The 14267-nt window shown below is 38.0% G+C and overlaps 1 protein-coding gene and 1 long non-coding RNA gene across 19 annotated transcripts in view; one reads left to right on the forward strand and one right to left on the reverse strand.

The window, feature by feature from the left end:
- HMBOX1 (homeobox containing 1) overlaps nucleotides 1-14267 on the forward strand; it is a 162803-nt gene that overhangs the window by 5016 nt on the left and 143520 nt on the right. The window lies entirely within an intron of this gene.
- Nucleotides 788-14267, reverse strand: part of LOC129060934 (uncharacterized) — an 87922-nt gene continuing 74442 nt past the window's right edge. For 4 of the 7 annotated variants that reach the window (XR_008527837.2, XR_008527838.2, XR_008527835.2 and 1 more), the window contains one exon: nucleotides 7682-8182. This is a non-coding gene — a long non-coding RNA (uncharacterized LOC129060934). Of the gene's footprint in view, nucleotides 921-7681; nucleotides 8183-14267 lie in introns of those variants that run through there. The other 3 variants (XR_008527840.1, XR_008527839.1, XR_008527841.1) reach the window with 2 other exon arrangements.

Below are 14267 nucleotides of genomic sequence, written 5' to 3' on the forward strand. Positions count from 1 at the left end.
AGGCAGGAGAATTGCTTGAACCTGGGTGATGGAGGTTGTAGTGAGCTGAGATTGCGCCGCTGCACTCCAGCCTGGGCAACAGAGTGAGACTCAGTCTCAAAAAAAAAAAAAAAAAAGATTTTGATAATGTAATAGTATTGTTAAAACATGAAGTCCTTGGCTTGTGTGTAGTCAGTCAAGCCTTGAAATTGGATGAAGTTCTCACTCTTCATCCAGTCGTGAAGTCAAGTTGGTTTCGTATTTTGTATACATTTCTTTCTATTAATGTTCTCTTATTTCATGCCTTCATCATTTTTGGTTTATTGCATCAATCTCTTAACTAATCTTGTTTGAAGTTTTTTTCATTAGTCATTCTAAACTCCTAGTTGGAGTTATCTTGCCCAAATAAAATGTGAATTTGATTGTCAACCATATTTTGCCTGTAATCCTTTGGTGGCGCCTCAGACTTTGACATAAATCAAAAATTGAGAGTCATACCACCTGTGTCCAAATCCTGGTTTTTGCCAGTTACTAGCTATGTGACCTTGGGCAAATCATTTAAAGTGTCTGTACCTCAGCTTCCCCATCAATAGACTGGGGATAAAAATAGTACCTACTTCATAGGATTATTGTGAGCCCTTGAAGTGCTGGCAAGTCCTTAGGATGCTTTTGGCATATTATAGTTTACAGGAAGCTGCAAAAATAGAGAGGGCACTGTACCTTTTACCCAGTTTCCCCTATTGGTTACATCCTACATAACTTTAATACAATATTAAAACCAGGAAATTGACATCAGTACAATGTGTGTGTATAGTTCTATGCCATTTTATCACAGGTGTGTAGATTGCATAACAACCACCAAAATCAAGGTACAGAACTGTTAATGCAAAGATTGAATGATTCTCCTCTTCTTCATAAGTTCTGTTGTTTTGTCAATATAGCTAAGGAGAAAGATACCAATTATTGGATCAGTAATTTCACTCTTTTGCCTTATGTAATATAGTCATGTAGTACATAATGATGTTTCAGTCAGAAACGGACTGAATATATGACAGTGGTCCCATAAGATTATATCATATTTTAACTGTACTTTTTCCAAGGTTTAGAAACACAGATACTTTCCAGTGTGTTACGGCTGCCTACAATGTTTAATACAGTAACATGCTGTACAGGTTTGTAGCCTAGGAGCAATAGGCTATTCCACCTAGGCTTGTGTAAGTACACTCTATGGTGTTTGCACAACAATGAAATTGCCTAATGGTGCATTTCTCAGAATGTATCTTTGTCATTAAGTGTTGCATTGGCACATCCTGAAAGTTTTTATGAAAAATTCCAATTAAACTTTCTTTTAAAAGTTTATTTTTTAGATGAACCTGACATTGCAAACATACCAATTTTTTTTTGTTATGAGAATCTAAATATTGGCTAGTTTTTTTTTGTTTTTTTTTTTTTTGAGATGGAGTTTCGCTCTTGTTACCCAGGCTGGAGTACAATGGCGCGATCTCATCTCACCACAACTTCTGCCACCCAGGTTCAAGTGATTCTCCTGCCTCAGCCTTCCTGAGTAGCTGGGATTATGGGCATGCGCCACCACGCCCGGCTAATTTTGTATTTTTAGTAAGGGATTTCTCCATGTTGGTCATGCTGGTCTCGAATCCCGCCTCAGGTGATCCAACCGCCTCGGCCTCCCAAAGTGTTGGGATTACAGGCGTAAGCCACCGGTCGGCTAGTTTTTTTTTTTTAAACGAGGAATTATAATATTAGGACCCATTTTAATGGTAAAAGTTAAATATTAGGACCCATTTTCTGGTAAATATTAGGACCCATTTTCTGGTAAAAAAGTTATAATATTAGGACCCATTTTCTGGTAAAAGTTAACGGTAACATTGAAATTGTCCACAAATAAAATGTGTAAGATTTAAATGAGGCTGGGCGTGGTGGCTCATGCCTGTAATCCCGGCACTTTGGGAGGCCAAGGCAGGTGGATCATGAGGTCAGGAGTTCAAGACCAGCCTGACCAACATGGCGAAACCTTGTGTCTACTAAAAATACAAAAATATACCCAGGTGTGGTGGCACGCACCTGTACTCCCAGCTACTCAGGAGGCTGAGGCAGGAGAATCGCTTGAACCTGGGAGGCGGAGGTTGCAGTAAGCCAAGATGGTGCCACTGCACTCCAGATTGAGCGATAGAGTGAAACTCTATCTCAAACAAAAAAACAAAAAAAGATTTAAATTTTAAATAAATTCAAGGCTTACATGATATGTTTGTTGCTAGAGAAGATATGTTAGAATCTGTGTTAGATAACCAAAATTACAGCTATTTTGACCTAGTTTGGTTTTGACAGTGTTAATGCAAACTTGTCAGATTAATTGATTGTCAGCATATGTCATAGTTTTATTTTGTACTTGTTGCAAGGGAACTAGCTTTAAAGATAGTTAGTTCAAAGATATTTTCAGAAAAAGGATCTTTACAGAATAAAAGGGGAGGTTATAGTTACTATTTTTGTTAGGTACAAGCTAAAGGATAGTTACAGGGTTGGTTATACTTTGCTGCCCCTTAATCAGCCATATGATTATAAAGCCTGTCTTAAAAGATGAGGCTGTTAATCCAATAATACTATCGATTATTACAGACAACAACAGAAGTCTGCTTTAAACAGGCTAACAAAATATTTTCAAATGTATTAACAAATAAAGGTAGATCACCTGATTTTTATCTTCTCTGGGTTTGAGACAATTTTTCATTTGTCAATACTGTGATAATTTCCATTGTAAAAAAGACCAATTAAAGTTTAATTTGTTTCATTAGCAGGAATATGATAAATATTGATCGTACTTCCTGATAAATAAGATTCATATTTACAAAGCTTTTTGGCTACCTGTGATTTCAGTTTTTTCCTGGTAGAATTATTTTTTCCTCCTTGGATTTATGTTTCTAGCTTTTTATTTGTCTTGGTGTACATTCTAAAAAATAATGCTTTAATTAGGGATCATTTGGCTTCAAGGACAGGCGTTGTAGGGATTCAGCTGTTTTGGGTTGAAGAAGAGTGACTAGACCTTGTGTGAATGGGAGAAACGTTAGGAATCTGAGAAGCTAGTCTCTCAAGCTCTCATTCTGGTGATAAATGGGTTTCTTGTCTCAGCATCTCCTTCCATGTCTGCTTCATCTCCCTTTCTCACTTCTCCCTTTCAGTTCTGTTTGTCTTGCCCTGGTTTTTCATAGTCTCTGCTTCTCCAAAGCTCTGACTGGTAAGTGGATTTGATTTGCCATGGTGTTGACTTGAACTGTTCTTTCAACTAAAGTTTACCTGTTGGTGGTGACAGTGTGTTTCTTTTAGTTCAGTTGGCAAGAGAGAAATCTGAATGCATTGCATGAGCACCATGATTTAAATGTCTATCCTTATCCCATGACCTTGGTGGGAGGTAGGGTGGAAAGCACCTTTTATATGAGGCTTAAGCTTTTAGATGCTTTTTATGAGGAGGGTTCTCTTGTTGGAGTTGAACAAGGCACTCAGTTAAACATGTCAAGTCTAGCAGTGTGTGATGAGGTACTTTGTGGGATACAAAGATAAGTTGGATTTAATCCTTTTCTGCAAGGATCAGTTTGCTGGAAATAGCAAAAGACTCCTATAATTTAAGATTGGCTTTTTATTCTAGTCACCTCAGGCAAACCAGAAAGATGACAAAGTAGGAATATAAGAACTAGCTAGGATTAAGGAAGGAGAATGAGAGGTAGCCCTGGATACATGAACGTACTATCTCTACAATTTGGATCACTGACCTACTAAGCATGAAAGTGTCTAGAAGCCATTGTATCAGGATCCTCATTGCTGCTTTCAAAGACTATCCCTTATTGAATAAAGAAGCTCTTATTCATATCAAGTAGACATTCTTTTGTCCCATCATTAAGCTCTAGAGACATCTTAGGAGAACTCATTTCATCACTACTCTAGGAACTGGAACATTCTCATAGGCACCCTCTATCTATATAGTGACAGCTGTTCTCTTAGCGAATGTTGTTCATCCCTGACAAGACAATTTGTGCCTTCTTACTTTAGAGACAATAAGTAGGAATTCAAATAGTTGAGTCTGTAGTAGTGAGTATCTTGTTCTCTGCAGATCTGGCAACAAAAGAATTGACATACTGGGTCAATCCAATGTCCAGTCAACACCATATGTGATATTTAACAAAAGCTCCATGATTTCAGGGAACGGAACTGGAGCTTTTTATTCCTATGTCAGTATTGGAGTTTATATGGACTTCAGAGCTAAAATTTCCATATCCAAGTCTTTATAATATTACCAAACCAGGGCCAAGATTTTTAGAAATGAGTACAAGTCAAGGATAGGCAACTAAGGAACCTAGAAGATTGGAGTCAGATTACAAAGCCACAGGAGATAGTTGGGGAGTAACAGAGTTCTAAGCACTTAGGCTGCAACAGAAGGAAACAGTGATCTCAACTTTTGTGCTGAAGAATTGCCTGGAAAAAGTATTAAAATTTTAGTTTCTGGCTGGGTGCAGTGGCTCACGCCTGTAATCCCAGCACTTTGGGAGGCTGAGGTGGGTGGATCATGAGATCAGGAGTTCAAGACCAGCCCGGCCAACATGGTGAAACCCCGTTTCTACTAAAAATACTAAAAAATTAGCTGGGCATGGTGGCGCGCCTGTAATCCCAGCTACTCGGGAGGCTAAAGCAGGAGAATTGCTTGAACTGGGAACTGGGAGGCGGAGGTTGCAGTGAGCTAAGATTGTGCCACTGCACTCTAGCCTGGGCTACAGAGCAAGATTCCGTCTCAAAAAAAAAAAAAAAAAAAAAAATTTTTGTTTCCTGAATTCTACCCCCAGATTCCTAAAATCTGAGATGGGCCCAGGAATATATATCCTTCATAAGTATATCAGGTAATTTTAATTGGTATAGTCCTCAGAATGCTTGGAAAATGCATAGACAGCATAATATCTACTTAGAAGCTATTATATGCTTTGTTCTGTGGAAGTCTCAAATATCTGTTTATAATTGGGAATGTTTCTTTCCTGATATTTGCCTGCCTCATATTAAACACTATGTCCATCCTCTCTGATTGCTTATGTCAGTAGATCGTGACATGGGCTATATTTTGGGTAAGTATGATTATTTTTCTAGATGTTATACTTAACAGTATTATGCCCTAAACATCTAGTTTTTATGGTTATGGCATCAGCTCATTTTCTTAAACTCTGTATTTTTATATATGAACTCTTAAGAAGACAATCTTTTTTTATTCCCACCTTTTGTCATTAAGTTCTCCTTTATTCTAATTTTCTGGATCTGGTAAGCAAGTTTTTTTTTTTTTTTTTAACCTTATATACTTTGGAATATCAGCCATCTCTTGAACCTTTGCCCTCACGAATTAATTTCTCACCTTTTCTTTTAAGGTCTGTCATTCTTTTTGGAGTCTTAGTTACTCTTAGAATATTGAGCTGGTTGTAAACGTGAACTTTGGAGCCATATTGTCTAGGTGCAAATCTGATCTCCACTACTTAACCCTGTAATTTTGTGTAAAGCTCTATGTGTCTCATCTGTAAACTGGGCATAGATATATACTACTATTCATATACATAATAGGATTCTTGTGACTATATGAGGCAACATTTGCAAAGTGCTTAGACTAGTGGTTATTACACCTTATCTTATTATTAGTTGTCCTATTCTTCTTTTTCCTAGGTAATACTCCCCTCCTTAATGTTTAGAATTCTCATTTGTTGCAAATAATCCCTTTCTGGCTAATTTATTTTTTCTTTGTGTATTTATTTTCTTCTGAGTTTTCCTTTTGTAGCTCTTAGCTGCATTTGATGTAATATTTCCCCTTAAAATTTTTTCTATACAAGTCTTTCTTCCATCATTCTTTTCTCTCTTGTTAAAATTACCTCTGGTCTTGAAGTTCCTAGATTTAAAGCCTTTAAATCTCCCTTTAGTACTTTTCTTTTTGTACTTTTCTCCCTCCTCCTCTCACCTGATTTGTCAGTGATCTGCTGATTCTTTCACCCCATAACATCTCTTAGATTATTCTCTTCCTTTATTGTCTATAGTTGCCATCCTCATTACTTCTTGTTGAGATGATTGCAGCAGTAAAACCGGCTTTCCTGCCACTTCCTTATTCTATTTCATGGTGCACAGCACTCTTAGAATAATTTTTATCAAACTTTTCATCAAGTCATTTAAGTGGTTACTATACCTTAGTTCAAATTGTGCCATATGCCGAATTTTAGTCCCTGTGCTTTGTAATGGGTTTGCTAACATTTCCTTTCCTCCCTTTTCCATGTCTTATTTTCTTATTCCAGAAGACGTTTTCTATATTGCATTCAAGTAAATTACCTTTCCTTCTGCTGTATATTTTCAGCCTTTGTTTCTTGGCATTTGCTACCTTACCTACTTAATATATTTGTATATCCTTATCATACTAGTTAAAACCTTATACTTAAAACCCAGTTAAATCCTTCTGTCTGAAGAGACGTATCCCAGTGAACCTCGACACACTTAGACCAGTCATTTACTCCACATATAAGCTGCATTTACATACTCAATCATTATTGTAACTTTTTGTATTTACTTGTAAGGTATGTGACATTCTAAATAGTTTAGTTTTCATGTTTATGTATATGAATTGGATTCCTGGTTGAAGTATAAGATCCTTGAATTTTCTACTGACTTGCCGCTGGTAGGGGGCAGGGGTGAGGGGACTGAATTTATCCTCAGAAGATAGTGAACCTAAAATTTCTGGTACCTCGGTCGCTGGTACCAGCTACAGCCAATAATACTTGTCAAGAACTTAGACACAGCAATCTATCTAGTACTGAGGGTACTGGATCAGAGAAATGACATTCTTTCCCATCCCCCCTTCATTTTCACAGTTCATTTATTAACTGCCACTTATTTAGCCAACAATGAGTTAGATGTAGGCCTACCATTTAGGAAGCTCATAGTTTGGTTTTGATAGGATCAGAAAGAGGACCCAACCATGAGGCACAGATCTCAGTACTGCACATGGGGTATGCTTGCTTCAGTAATTTCAGTCATCTGAGCTAGCTTACTCATGTGCCCACTGTTCCACTGGGGAAAACATAATGTCTCTTTAGGCATCTCCCTGTCTCTGTGTGGTCTCTTCAGTATGGTGGCTTCAAGGTAGTCAGACTTCTCAGATAGTGCCTCAGGGCTCCAAAGGCAGGTGTCCCAAAAGAGAAAGGAAGTCAGGCTTATTGTTTTTTATGACCTATCCTTGGAAACTTGAGGATTATTTCCAGAGCATTCTACTCATGAAGGCAGTCACGCAGGCCTGCCTGTGTTGGAGAGCAGGGAACAGAGACTCCACTCCACCTTTTGATGGGAGGAGTGGCAACATTCTCAAAGAGCATGTATGATGGAAATATCGTTGTGGCAGTTATGCAAAATGCAATGTGCCATACCAAAAGATAAATACTGTTAATAATTTGCTTTGCTTTCAGGTTACAAGTGTATTCTCTCCTGTACGATGGTGTCATACTACCACTTATATTTCTTTCTTTAACAATATATAATGGTGTCAGCACATAAAGACATACCTCACTTTCTTAATGTAAACAAATGAAGTATAATTTAACCATTTACCCACCAGTGGACCTTTAAGCTTTCTTTTACACACACACACACACACATTTAAGCTTTCTTTTACACACACACACACACACAGAGAGAGAGAGAGAGAGAAGCAAAACAAACAAAAAGCATAAAAGCGTAATATAGTTTTAGATTTTAATTGAATTTTGTCTTACCCCAAGTTGGTAGGATTTGTGAGGGGATCAGGGAGGGCAGTGATGATGCCACTTGTGGCCTTTGAAAGAGAATAATCCTCTTCACTCTTGATTTATCCACCTTGGTGAGTAATTTTAGTAGGAACCTCTTGTTTGGCCTGTGGTAAACATTGCTGTGAATGGGACTAAGAAGGCAAGAGGTAATAAGCTTTCTCCTCGTGCCACTATTCCAACCATCTGAGAGTTGTTTCTTGCATCTCCTTTTTTTTTCCCTTTGCTGCTTTTTCTTTCTTTTTTCCTTGCTCCAACCTCCTCAATAATCCTGTGCTTCTTTCTTGATCTCAGCAAAAGATATGGATGAGATGGGGCTATCATCATGTACAAAGATATCTCATTTGGCACTTGATCAGGTGAAGGATTATTTTTTGTCTTTCTTCCTGTTGTGTATGCAAAAGACATCTTAAATGACTTAACTTGAACTAGCAGTTGATAATTGATTTTAAAAAGTTGGTTATAGTAAAAAGCATTAAAAACTGATGACTTAAACATTTTACTTTAATCAAAATATATAGACATACATGCATTTGTTAGTTATTTGGTTACAGGGCAGTGGTTTTCAACTGGTGATTTTACCCTCCAGGGACATTTTGCAACATTTGGAGACATTTTTGATTGCCACTACTGGAATGGGAGTGCTACTGCCATGTAGTGGGTAATAGCAAAGCCAGGGATGCTGCCAAACATCCTTCAGTTTACAGGCCAATACCTCCCTCTCCCAACAGATAATTCTCCCATCCAAAATGTCAACAGTACTGGGGTTGAGAAACTCTGATCTAGGGCCAGCGCCTTTTCTTTGTGTGTGAATCTATGGATTGACACTCTACATCAGCTTTTCATGCATAAACCATACCCATAATGTATCATTTATGATTTCCAGTTTTTATTTTTTTAAATGGAGGGAGGCCTTAAAGACATTTATAATCTATGAGTCAAATCTTAATATTTTATTTCTTCCAAATCTCTCTTTTTTTTTTTTTTTTTTTGAGACGGAGTCTTGCTCTGTCTTCAGGCTGGAGTGCAGTGGCGCGATCTTGGCTCACTGCAACCTCCGCCTCCCAGGTTCAAGCAATTCTCCTGCCTCAGCCTCCACAGGTGTGCGGCCACCACGCCCAGCTGATTTTTGTATTTTTAGTAGAGACGAGGTTTCACCATGTTGGCCAGGATGGTCTCCATCTCTTGACCTTGTGATCTGCCCGCCTAGGCCTCCCCAAGTCCTGGGATTGCAGACGTGAGCCACCGCGCCCGGCTCATTTCTCCCAAATCTTTTACGGTAGTCTCACCTATACTCGATTCAATAGCTTTCTTATTTTTTCAAGTTAATCATCTTAAATTGTGCCAAACATTTAACCTTTTTTTGTGTGTGTGTGACTTACTTTTAATAGAAACAACTCTTCACACTCTTTTTTTTTTTTTTTTTTTGAGACAGAGTCTCGCTCTGTCACCCAGGCTGGAGTGCAATGGCACCATCTCTGCTCACTGCAAGCTCTGCCTCGCGGGTTCACACCATTCTCCTGCCTCAGCCTCCCAAGTAGGTGGGACTACAGGTGCCCACCACCACGCCCGACTAATTTTTTGTATTTTTAGTAGAGACAGGGTTTCATTGTGTTAGCCACGATGGTCTTGATCTCCTGACCTCGTGATCCACCCTCCTTGGCCTACCAAAGTGCTGGGATTACAGGCATGAGCCACTGTGCCCGGCCTCTTCACACTCTTATTTTGTTAGTTTAGATAGTATAATCAAATTCCACAGTTGCAAGAACACCTTGTCTAAACAGTAAGGGAATAAACCAGCTTGCTCTTGGTTGGCACACAGTGGAGTGTTTGAAACAGCCTAATAAGCATCCTTGTCAGTTTGTTCTAGAAGGGGAATCTAGAGAATATTGGTTGATTATGATGGTTGGTTAATTGGAGGTTGAGCAAGAGCTTCTACATGAGCAATAGGAACTGAAGGGTTTTTTTTTGTTGTTGTTGTTGAAAAGAATTGTTTTCAAAGTAAGTTCACTGAAAACTTCTACTTAAATAAGCCAAAAGAAAAACAAAACAAAAAACCAGGTACGCGCGCGCACACAGACACACGCGCAGAGAGAGAGAGAAGCAAAAACAAAAAGCCTAAAAGCATAATATAGTTTTAGATTTCAGTTGAATTTTGTTTTACCCCAAGTTGGTAGGATTTGTGAGGGGATCAGGGAGGACAGTGATGATGCCAGTTATAGCCTTCAAAAGGTAATAATGCTCTTCACTCTTGATTTATCAGCCTTGCTGAGTAACTTCACAAATCTTTGGGTATTTGGGATAATCAGGAAGCTCTGCCTATCTAGAAGTGATTCAGTTATTTTGCTAGGTTTCGGTTCCTTTCATGAAATGTACTTAATCATATTTTTGTGTATGCTTCAAGGGCTGCTACCAGCTGGCCTTATCCTATTTAACAACTCTGTTTTAAGCAGACTAACTTAACTTCCATGATGTCTGCTGTATTTCTGGATTACTTTCATATGGGCCTTTAAATACTAAGCCCCATCAGCCAGTCTCCTGCACTTTGCCAAAACATTTCTTAAACTTCTTTAAAATACTTAAACCCAGCATCTCAGTGTTCACTAAAGACTTGATTCTAACACATTTCCAATCTTTGTATTACCAGCACATTTTTTTCAGCTTTGATTATATGCGTTTTCAGAATATATGCATAATTTTGGCTACATGAATTTATGCAGGCTGACTCATTGCCTAATAAAAGTGATGTTATTTAGAATTTAATCAGAGATTAATCAGAGAGGTCCAGAAACCAGCATTTTAGATACTCTAATGAATTCTCTAGTAACCGACACCCATTGGGAAATCTAACCTGAATGGATTGTTAATCTTCTCAGAGCTAGAGGATTAAAGCTGAGTTAGCATAGACTTGTTAAAGTTGTTAATTACTATTTCTGTAGTTTTTGGGGAAAATGTTAGCCCTTCTTTCCTGCACTTTCTGCTAATGATGGTGGTTTCTTTATCTAGAGAAACTTTAAGATTATAGAAGGATAAGAGATTACTTGGAGCAGCATGCCTGAGTTAACTCTTACTTAATGAGATTTTTAAATATAATAATTCCTTCCCTCTAGGCTTATATTAAAAGAAAAATCACTGTATAAAAAGTTATTTTGTGTATTTGTGTGGTTATCTTACATTACATTTATAAAATGCTTAGTATTTGAAACATTGTTTAATTTTACATGTCCATTTCCTCTCACTTTTCAAACATAATGACATATGTAGAGATTCTTAGTAAATGCTTTTTGAAAATGATGATGATTTATTATTATTATCATTATTTTTGAGACAGAGTTTCACTCTGTCCCTCAGGCTAGAGTACAGTGGCATGATCTCAGCTCACTGCAACCTCCGCCTCCCAGGTTCAAGGGATTCTCCCGCCTCAGCCTCCCAGGTGGCTGGGATTAGAGGCGTTAGCCACCCCACACAGCTAATTTTTTGTATTTTTAGTAGAGACGGGGTTTTACCATATTGAACCAGGCTTGTCTCGAACCCCTGACCTCAGGTGATCTGCCGGCCTTGGCCTCCCAAAGTGCTGGGATTACAGGCATGAGCCACCACACCTGGCCTTGAAAAAAATGGTTTTTAATGGGTTATCAAACTAATAATTCCAAAGTGATCAAGATGGTAACTTGCAAGTCAGTTATAATGCTAAATGTTATCCAAATTATTGAAAATGTTATCAAAATTATTGAAAAATGTTATCAAAATTATTTGAAAAATAATTAAATGGCTTTATGGCAGGAATTAATTTCTTTTCAAGACATAAATGAAAGATTATTTTCCAAATGAACCGTATATATAGGGTTCATTTTAGAAGAAGCACAGTAACCTTTTAAGGCAGCGTATTCCTTGTGGTGGTGGTGTTTTGCATTGTTGGTATTTAAATCAACAAACTGTAATGTAGATTTCTTGAAAGGACCAGAAATAATCTAGTTTATCACTTGTGTCCAATAGGGAAATGAAGGGAGTAAGATGTTCTTGTCTAAAGTCTTATTGCCAGGGTAGAACTCAGGTCACTTATCTCCTAGTTTTACATTTTCTCCATTGTACTACCTGTTACCAAAGGTGGCTGAAACATTTTAGTTCACTGTGCTCAAATACTACTAATTTGTGTTGGACACTTGAGATTTGAATTACTTCCTTTTTATAGATATGTATTGATTTTTAATAGTAATTAAGTTTATCTCTATTATATAGTGTACATTATCTAAACATCTCATCCAGGTAGTATAAAAACGATTAGTGCAATCAATGATTTGTTATGTGCCTCTGCTCCTGATTATGTGTCTTAAGAGGCCTACAGGCATCTCAGCATGTCTGTGGGATCCTAGACAGCTTCTTTTCTGCTGTTGTCCTGAGTCTTCCAGCTATTTGCTGACCACCGAATTATAAAGCACCTCTCCTAGAGATCTCTTGAGTATATGTGTATCCTTGGTTATTATATTGCCTGATTTAATTCATTGACATACATTTGGGACATCGTGTTGTATACTATATGAAATATACTGATTTCTTTCTTTCTTTCTTTTTTTTTTTTTTGAGACAGGTTCTCGCTCTATTGTCCAGTCTGGAGTCCAGTGGCATGATCTTGGCACACTGCAGCCTCATCTCATCAGCTCAAGCCATCCTCCCCACCTTAGCCTCCCGATTAGCTGGGACCACAGGTGCATGCCACCACAGTTTTTGTATGGCTAGTTTTTGTATTTTTTATAGAGATGAGGTTTCGCCATGTTGCCCAGGCTGGTTTCAAACTCCTGGCCTCAAGTGATTTGCCTGCATCTGCCTCCCAAAGTGGTGAGATTACAGGCATAAGCCACTGTGCCCAGCCTAAAATATACTGATTTATATATTATGTTTTGGATTAATTTCCAAATGGACATAGGAACATATTTGGTTTGTACTGTTATTTTTAAATGAAACTATAATTAGCTTGTCTTGTTTTGTTTTATAGGACCTTTCCTAGGACCATAATTTATTAGAATTCAAAGAGTAGATTTATTTTTCAAATTCAGACCTACTTTTTTAATTAAGGGAAAGGGAAGAATTGACATTAATTATATACAGGTTGAATTTTTATCTTTTAATTATAAACTTGAAAGTCTATTTATAAAAATGGAAAAACAAATGAACATCTATTAAAATATGGGTTATGGGCCAGGCGTGGTGGCTCACACCTGTAATCCCAGCACTTTGGGAGGCCAAGGCGGGCAGATCACCTGAGGTCAGGAGTTCAACACCAGCCTGACCAACATGGCCAAACCCCGTCTCTACCAAAAATACAAAAATTAGCCAGGCATGGTGGCGCATGCCTATAATCCCAGCTATGTGGGAGGCTGAGGCAGTGGAATTGCCTGAATCTGGGAAGTGGAGGTTGCAGTGAGCCTGAAGTGAGCCGAGATTGTGCCATTGGACTCCAGCCTGGGCGACAGAGCGAGACTCTGTCTTAAAAAAAAAAACCTGGGTTATATAGAAGGACTTAAAATTTAGTGTTGTGGCCGGGTGAGGTGGCTCCTTCCTGTAATTTCAGTGCTTTGGGAAGCTGATGCAGGAGGATTGCTTGAAGCCAGGAGTTTGAGACCAACCGAGATTCCATCTCTACAAAAAATTTTTAAAAATTAGCTGCGTGTAGTGGTTTGCACCTGTAGTCCCAGCTACTCAGGAAGCTGAGGCAGGATCATTTGAGCCAAAGTTGGAGCCTGTGGTGAGCTATGATTGCACCACTACACTCCAAGATGGGTGACAGAGTGAGACCCTATCTCTAAAAAAACAAAAAAACAAACAAAAAAATTAATATTGATTGTACCACCAGGGTAGTTGGGGCATTTGAAAGCATGTTTATGTATTTTTTAAAGGTTAGTTTGACAAGATAATTGACCTTACCAGTCTATATGATGGCCAATTGTAGGATGGTAGAAAAACTTTGTTGAGCAATGTTTTTTGAACTATCTGTGGTAACGCAACATTTTTATAATCTCATTGGCTGATAATGTCTTTTGTAAAATACAATAAAAATGGGTAACTAGAAAAATTAAGTGGAAAAAATAGCCAAAGAAATATGATACAAGTCCAAATATCAGTTTCAGGAGATATATTAATTTGTCAAATTGCTATTAAAATTTCTAAACACTTAGTCTCAATTTCTGTAACTATCTAGTCATAGACCAGTTTCAGACAGTAACAGTGCCCATGGATCAATACTGGTCTACAGACCAGACTTTGAGAAGAACTGTCCTAGAATATACAAACGCTGTGTAGTATTAGGAGTCATTGCTAGGCTGAAGAGTTGTCTTTCACACCAGACACAGCTCCTGCAAACAATCTACAGGTGCCTTGCCTGCTAAAGTGCTTAGTGGCCTTCTATGAAGACCAAAAAAATGAGACTTGAGAACTTTTTTAAAAAAGAAACAACAAACTTTACTGACATATAAT

This window comes from Pongo abelii, chromosome 7 (assembly GCF_028885655.2).
Source record: "Pongo abelii isolate AG06213 chromosome 7, NHGRI_mPonAbe1-v2.0_pri, whole genome shotgun sequence".
NCBI lineage: Eukaryota > Metazoa > Chordata > Mammalia > Primates > Hominidae > Pongo > Pongo abelii.